Source organism: Arvicanthis niloticus, chromosome 26 (assembly GCF_011762505.2).
Source record: "Arvicanthis niloticus isolate mArvNil1 chromosome 26, mArvNil1.pat.X, whole genome shotgun sequence".
NCBI lineage: Eukaryota > Metazoa > Chordata > Mammalia > Rodentia > Muridae > Arvicanthis > Arvicanthis niloticus.
This window is the reverse complement of record NC_133434.1, coordinates 18,505,787-18,512,799: the sequence shown is the minus strand read 5'-3', so window position 1 is coordinate 18,512,799 and position 7,013 is coordinate 18,505,787. Positions and strand designations below refer to the sequence as shown.

The window sequence follows — 7,013 nt, the reverse complement described above, 5'->3', positions numbered from 1 at the left end:
TCCCTTCAGACAGTTGGAGGTCATTCTCTGGGAAAGCAAGGTGATCACTGACTCTCAGACTCTGCACACTTTCCCCAAGGACAGAAAACTTCTTAGACCCAACAAAGAAGGGTGTGTCTATATGCATGCTTACTCTCTCTTATCTCACTAATTAGGCAACTCACTTTAGTTTCCTGAGAAGGGGTAGACAGCAGAGAGGGTCTGAGTGTTACCCCAGAAGCCTTCCTTTTTCTAGAGGGAACCTTAATAAGGGAGATTGGTAAGTTCTGCTTCCTAATGAGAATACGGAACACGCCAGCTCAGCGCTTAATGGCTACGAGGGTCAGGCCATCTCTACCCCACTTCTCTTCACTCCCATTATTCTTTCGCCCTAACTCTTGCTTTTTTGTCTTTGCCATATGAAGCCATACCAGAGCCTGAGGCAAAAGAAAAACAAGCAAGCAAACAAACAAACAAACAAACCCAAAACGTAATACTGGCCTCTTGCTTTCTTTGTAAGTTGTTTGTAGTACTTTTCACTTTTAAGCTATTGCATAATTTTAACATGCTTTATCTTGGTTATGGTTTGGATCCTCATGGTTGAGGTAATTGGTTTTCCTTAGCCCTGGCACCGGCCTTCCCTGTCAGAGACAGTTAAGAAGTATTTAGAGATACATTTCCTTTCTCAGCAGCCAACTCTTCCTGACTGGGGGTTAGGATTTAATTTGAAGCTGTTTAAAAAAAAAAAAAAAAACTTTTCCACTTAGGCTTGCTTATACGTGCAGACATCAGTGCTGAAGAGTTATCTAAGAAACTAATAACTAATGTTGCCTCTGAGAAGGTGAAATGGTTTCAGAGGAAGGAATGGAGGGAGATTCACCTTAAGAATATTTTAAACTAATTAACTAATTCCAATGCTGGGTTCAATCCCAGGGTCTTGCATATGCTGCACCAGTACTCAGCTGGTGGGCTACGTTCTCAATTCATTCTTAGTTTTAGAAAATTAAGAAATAAAATGTCCTATTTACAAAAGTGTTGCTTCACTACTGAAGCAAATTGGAAACACAGGTAAAGAAGGAAACAGAAACAGAACACATTTGTCATCTCACCATTCTGTTAAAACCAGAGTACTTATCTCCTTCTAATTACATATGCAGATTTCACAAAGATAACATGTATTCAAATAGTTGTATTGGTGGACTTTCATCGTTTAGAACTGTCAACTCATTTCTAAGCAAACACATTGATTATTTCTCAATGACGTCATTTATAGTGGTCGCCCACTGCCCCACCCTGTGAGTGTGCCACAGCTTACTTGACCAGTCCTAATGACCAGGTCTTTAAAATTTTTAAGATTTCTTCTTCTCTCAAACATTATATCCCACCACAGTTTCCTCTCCCTCCTTTCCTCCCAACCCTCCTCTCTTATCCACTCCTCCTGTTTCCCTTCAGCAAAGTGCTGGCCTCCCAGGGATGTCAACCAAACACGTATCAAGTTACAGTAAAACTAGGCACCTGGATTAGACAACTCAGTATGAGGTTGTCCCAGAACAGGCAAAAGAGTCAGTGACAGCCCCTTTCCCCACTGTTAGGAGCACCACAAGAAGACCAAGCTACACAATCATAGTTTATGTGCAGAGAGTCCAGGTCAGACGCATGCAGACTCCCGTGTTGTACATTCAGACTCTGTGAGCCCCAGTGAAGCTGGCTTAGTTGATTATGTGGGCAGTGTTCTTATGATGTTCTCTGCCCACTCTGGCTTCTACAGTCCTTTCTCCCCTCTTCCACAGGATGCTTCAAGCTCATTCTCTAAAGACCAGTTCTCAATAACAGTAAAATGGAAGCCTGGCCGTGTCCTCTTCTGCCGTACTATTGCTTTGCTTGAATACACTTGTAGACTAGTGCATGCTGGTCCCACTCCCACAGTGTGCCTGAGTTCTAGTGCTAATTTTAAGACTTAATTTTGGTGGGCTAAAGAGAAATGAGGCAGATACATGCAAAACCACACAACTAAAAAAATAACTGTTGTTCTCATTCTATGGAAAAAACAAAAACAAAAACAAACAAACAAAAAAAACAATCATGTTTCTCATAATGCCTGTCCTGGGACATTGGAAAACAGCATGGGTGAACACTGTTAAGCAAAAATTTGGGCCATGAAACCAGGAACCCACAAGTAAAGCTGCAAAGATGACAGTGACACCCCCCCCCCCCCCCCGTTTATCTCTCTTTGGCAGTGGCAACGTTGAGCTCCAATGGGCTGAGTGAACCGACAGCTCTATCTTGGTTATTGTTCATGTTGCTATGCTAAAATATACTGACGAAAGCAACTTAAGGGAATAAGGGCTTCTTTTGGTTCACAGTTTTGGGGTAGAGTATACCACGATGGGGAAAGCATGGCAGCCACAGCTTGGGACAAGAAGCAGAGTGTCACAGATTCTGGTGCTCAGTCAACTTTCTTCTTCTACGCAATCCAGGACCCAAGCCTAGGGACTAGCTCTGTCTACTATTAGGATGGATCTTCTCATTTTAATTAACCCAGTCAACTCAGGCAAGCCCAGAGGCTAACCTAATCTAAACAGTCCCTCATAGGTGTACCTGCAGCCTTTGTTCCAGGTGATTCTAGAGCCTGTCAAGTTGACCATCAACAGTAACCATTCAAACCCCTTCCCTACTTACACTATATCTTAAATATTAAAGTTGGTCTAGATTTCCACCCTTCTCGTCACTTTGAAACACTCACTGTCCTGGGCTCTCCCCTAAAGATCATCTAGAAAATACAAATCAGCAAGTAGTATTTCTTTCCCTTTTCCCCATTCATTTACTTATTGTACTATATGTCACTCCTATATTATATTGATTTGGAATGAGATTTAATTGTTATGCCAAACAAGTTCTGAACTGACATGGTAGGGTCAATCAGTCGGAGCATAACTTGGACATGATCAAGGTGCACTTCACTCTCTCAAAACAAGATGAAGGGATCCTAAACCAGCAAGAGGTACTCCTGCCCCTGTGGACAAGGAGTTTATCTCATTTGATATGAATGGCTTATTTTCTGGTGACCACAAGGGACCGTTTCAAATGCTACAGAAACCTCAGAGGGGCTTTTATGTGCTGATATATGCATTTTTCATTTTGTAAAAGTAAATGTAACACACAGACTTGACAAGATTGAGTCTAACTTTCTGGGGCCAGCAGCTCCTTTAGGATTAGAGAGGAAGAAGTATCTTTTACATCATTGTCGAAGTTACTTTCACCTTCCAATGGAATGACTACAGCCCTCAGTTACCTAACTGTGGAAGAGTGCAGGACAGGCCCCAGGGACAAAACTGGCCCACAGCTTCTCCTCATTTGTCACACCACAGCGTAGTTTGTCCCTGACTTCTTCCCTAGCAGACCCTTAGTAAACAAAGGACTAAGAAAAACTATAATTACTACCTCTCAACTCTCCTGGTAAGAGAAACTGTTCCTGGATGTGGACCAAGGACCTGCACCCCCAGAGGTGTTATCCTGATGAGATTCTGTGAAGGGAGTGGGAGGGGGCATGGGATAAAATACTGAAATGAAAATGGAGCCACGGGTCCCCATCTACAACCACAACTTAAACTTAAGATCCGAAAGATATAGGTAGTGTGGCAAGTGTTGGGGAAGGGTGTAGGAGGCATGAGCAGGTAGAGAGCATCTTCTTGGGGATAGAAGTCTGCCTCTTCTTCTCTACTTGACCTTGCCCTGAGCAGTCACAGCTTCCATGGCTTTATGCCCGATCTCCTCAGTTCCCAGAAAATGCATGGGGTTGATGGGCTTCAAGCACTTGTCCAATTCACAGATGATGGGCATACCCATTGGCAGGTTCAGCTCCATGATGGCTTCTGCTGAGAGACTCTCCAGATGCTTGGTGATGCTTCAATGGCTTTTGAAATGGTGGCAATCAAAATCCTTTCCCCCACCTTGATCTGGGGGACAATTTCTTCATTCCAGAAGTGCAGTGCTCTGGCCATAGTGTCCTTTAGGCTCTCACAGGAGAGTAGCAGGTCCTCAGTAAGGTCTGCATACCTGCGATTATTGCTGATGTCACTGTAGAGGGATGACCAGGCTCCACTGGAGCTGGTGGGCCAGTGTAAGATTGCCTCCAGATCTTACCTGCTCTTCACCCTGCTTCGCCGAAGTTTCTACTTTATTGAGACCAGTTAGACCCCATATTGTCACTCACCAAGGCGCCAACTTCTGACCACTGGCAGCCACATTTGGTCAGTGGCATTCAGGACTGTCCACAGGGTCCGATTGCTCTCTTCTGCACTGAGGTGAAGGAGATGTCAAATTCATAACCAGCATCACAAGAGGCCAGCCTGCCATGCTTCACCTCCTCATGTCCCACCAGGCTAAGGGAGTCTTCATACCAGTCGCTGAAGTGGTTTTCATACCAGGTTCTAGGCACTCTTACTGTGTCAGAGAAGCCCTATCTTGTGCCATGCCGATAGGCAGAGGATTCAGTAGCAACCAAGGAGTGATGAGATTCCTCTTTCTTTTAGATGGGGGTTGAGGAAGGCATTCTTTCCAGAGCTTCAACCTGCTACTTTACCATGTCTCCACTGTAAACTCCATATTTGTAATCATCATAATCTTTATTGTGAGTTCACTGCTGAGAACAAACCATCTCAGACTCTTTTGCCTTTTTTCTTGCAGATTCCCAGGGTTCAGCTTGCCTTTTTGTCTGTGTTAGGACTCTCAAGGCTTTCTTTCTGTAAGGAGAGGATTCTTTTTAGTCCTCTCATAACTGTTTCATAATTATCTTAATTTGCAGTCAAGGTGGGCAAGGCGGAGGTTTTACCTTGGGCATTCTCCACAGACACTCTTTCCTGTAGGGAAAGGCAGACAGGAAGAGGCATGAAGGCTTTTCCACTGTCAGAGGTTTCAATAAGAGTGCCTGGGTGGGGGAATTGATGGTCAACTTGATTGGACTGAGAAACAACTACCACATTAGTAAAGCACAGAAAGGGTTAGAGCATGAGGACTTTGACCCAATCAGTGCATTAAACCCTGGATGGGTTCATAATATAATATTATGGGGAAGCAGTGAGAGGTAGGAGGTAGGCTTTGTTCCAGGAAGCTGATCACTGGGAGGAGGGTTTTAGTGTGTGTGTGTGTGTGTGTGTGTGTGTGTGTGTGTGTGTGTGTGTGTGGTGTCTGTGTCTTGCCCCTAAACCACCTCTGGGCCTCTTTTCCTGGGCCTCCTGCTGCTCTCTGCTGTAGTCTCCCCACCCTGGCAGACTGAAATTTCTGAAATGGTAAGCCAGTAGAAGCCCTCCTCTCCTCAGGTTTATGTCAGCTGTTACACCGTAGTCACATGAAACACAAGTAGTTCAAGCACTTGAGGTCAAATGAATTCTGCGAAGCCCTTATTACAACAGCCCAAGCATGTTTTCGTTTATTGAGCACCCTTAGAAGTAAACTGTAACTGGAATTTGTGCAAGGGACCTGACAAAAAGCCTTGGGTGCTGTTCATCCTCGGACTGCTCGACTCATCCCAGTGGTACCCCAGTCCCTGCAAAGCAAGAGCTGTATATTTCATGCTTATCCTCTGACTTCCTGCTATCTTTGCCTCTGGTCGATTACAAGGCAGATGTGGTCCTAGAAGAGTAAATGGCTGCTGGGAGAGGGATGCCTTTTCCTTCTGTTCACACACGAGTACAAAAAAAGGCGTCTTTTCTTTTTGTAATTGCGTATGTTACAGAGTGTTCAGCTCAGATAAGCCATTTGAGTGGACCAAGGAGAATAGAAACAGACTGGGGATGATGGACATTAGTCCCTGGTGTCATTTTCCAGCGTCCTCTGATTGTCCCTTGGAGGAAGATGTGTCTTTCTGACTCCTTATTGCCTCTCTGTTTCTCAAGCACACACTTACCTTCCACTTTAAGAGACGATGAAATCACCAGCTAATAGAAAGAAAGAAGCTGGGTAATAAAATCAACAAACAAGGTAAAAAGACTTGGGCAATTTCTTGCAAGTTCTCATTTGATCCGTATAGAAACACAATGCATCGACTCTGCTGTTGCTATTTCTTTTATGGCTAGGTCCCTTTTGTGGGGACCTCTTGTCCTCCCCTTTCTTAGGTCAGGATCTCCCACCCACCTCTTCCTTCACTCCTCACTTTCATAGCTCTGGTAATCCATGCTGGATGGTTCAAAAATAAATTTTCCTCAAGAAAAATAAAGCAATATAGGATAGGTACCTTTTCCTAGTATTTGGAAAGCATTAAGTTAATGGATAGAATTTTCTCCACCTTAAAATTTATTCTCGTAAGCCTTTGACACTAGATACTCCATTTATCTAAACTAGAGTCTAGTTTTAGAAGGCGTCTGATACTCCAAACATTTTATGTTGGGCCAGATTGCATTTCATAGGTCCATATGTCATGAGGCTTCATGAGAAACACGGCCATAAAGGACATGTTCAAGTAAGACCAGAATAGATCATGTGTGAGGTTCTTAACACTAGTGAGGCATTTATGGCCTGGGAAGATGATAGGTCTGTATCAAGGAAATACTTACCTAAACTCCCTACTTTCCTCCAAACAAGCTTGCAGAAAACTGGCCCATTCAATATTCACTCTCACTGTTGTTTGACTGTCTCCCATTCAGTCATTCCCCACCCCCCCTCCTTGATGCTGTTCATGCCATAGGGAGCAAACTTTGGACTTGTGATCACTAGAAATGACACCATTTCTCCAGTCTAAATTTCTAATGTCTTGTTTCTAACCTACCTATTGCTTTGTATCTTGTCCACTCACCTCTTCTCTTATTAATCTTCAGATTCAGAGCTAGAGAGATGGCTCAGTCATTAAAAGTGTGTACTACTCTTGCAAAGAACCTGAGTTCAGTTCCCAGCACTCACATCTGGTGACTCACAACCACCTGTAACTCCAGATCCTCAGATCCTGGGGATCTGGTGCCCTCTGCTGGCCTCTGTGGGCACCTACACACACATACATATACACACAATATATATTAAAAATATCTTCAGATCCACAAAGC

At 43.8% G+C, this 7,013-nt stretch overlaps 1 pseudogene; it reads right to left on the bottom strand.

Annotated features, from left to right (window-relative positions):
- Positions 1 to 3,696: 3,696 nt before the first annotated feature.
- LOC143438743 (phosphoglycerate mutase 1-like) lies at positions 3,697 to 6,152 on the bottom strand (annotated as a pseudogene).
- Positions 6,153 to 7,013: the final 861 nt, after the last annotated feature.